This window comes from Phaethon lepturus, unplaced genomic scaffold (genome assembly GCF_000687285.1).
Source record: "Phaethon lepturus isolate BGI_N335 unplaced genomic scaffold, ASM68728v1 scaffold19294, whole genome shotgun sequence".
Lineage (NCBI taxonomy): Eukaryota > Metazoa > Chordata > Aves > Phaethontiformes > Phaethontidae > Phaethon > Phaethon lepturus.
This window is the reverse complement of record NW_010537201.1, coordinates 33,363-34,729: the sequence shown is the minus strand read 5'-3', so window position 1 is coordinate 34,729 and position 1,367 is coordinate 33,363.

The window sequence follows — 1,367 nt, the reverse complement described above, 5'->3', positions numbered from 1 at the left end:
TAGCTGGTCCTGGAGTGGGAGGTGCTGCTAGCTGTTGGCGGGAGAGTCGGTGCCGGTGGGTGATTTCGGGCCGCAGGAGGTTCGTGTGAGGCGGGGGTAGGGGGGTGTCTCATCCCGGGGTGAGGGGGAACTCGGAGCTTCTCCCGGTCAAACCCGGGAACCGGGCCGGCCTAGCCGCTGTGCGGACGAGCCCGGGCCCTTGCCTTTGCCTTTGCCTGAGGACCGGGTAGCGCTGTGGGGCCGACACAGTCTCTGGCAGCTTCGCTCGGGAGTTGCAGCTGGGCCCTGAAGGGAGAGGGGGGCGTGGGGGTTAACAGGCACCCACACGGCTTAGTTGCCCGGGTTGTATTTCCTAAAGGAATGAAGCTAACAGCATTCCTGGTATTTTACCTTAAAGCTGGTCTGGTGGCCTGTGTTTGTGGGAAGCTTTAAAGGCGAAGAACTACGAGTAGGGTTAAAATTGGCGTTTGGCCTTAGGAGCATAGCTGTACAAGTTATATGGCTAAAGTATTTATGTTAATGTGGTGGTTTGTCGCATTAATTAGTGAATAAACATTGCAACCATGGAGAGCTGCTTTGCATCTCAGTGATTCTCGTGTCAAACCTGGGTGGCTCCCAAGCAAAATATTCAGTCTTGGATGCTGAGACCTTCAAATCGTTAACACAGCAAAATCTGTCAAAGGTTTGAGATTTAAAGCTGTTTTTCCACGTGGTGTGTAATTAAAGGTCTGATTTCCCCAAAAGGCTTAAACTACTGCCAACTCTGTACTGGGACTAAAAGGAGTGATTCTGAAATCACTTGTGCATTTCAGCCTCTTGTATTCTAGCACAGGAACCTGATTTTCTTGGAAAATTGGTTGAATACAGTAAAGTATAAGTTCTCTGGTACACAAAGGTATAGGTGCTCTATCTGCAGTTGGGGTGGCTTAAGTCATGAAACCTTGTTTAAATTATGCATGATAGTATTCTCATTTACAGTTTTGCAGCCTTGATTAACTCTGCTTTTAGTTAGACACATATAGTCTTCAAAGACGTACACAAGTAAAGCAAATTTGAAGGTAGTAATGTATCATTTTTTGTCATTAGGTTGAAAATTTAAAAGTTCTGTATGTGACTTTTCTCATGTGTACACTTGCGCAGTGCACAAAATCTGTAGTTAATGCTGGTCTGTAGAGACAGCTTTGCTTGTGTGTTTGTTACATTAATCTTTTGATGGATGAGACTACATGCTACATCTAAAAAGAATGAGCTTAAGTGCAGCTTTTGTGTTCTTAAATATGATGTTACAGGAAGTTTTGATTTGTTGTGCCACAAATACCTTTTACATTATTTATGCAAATGAGTAATGTGTGCTTTTTAATACTTTC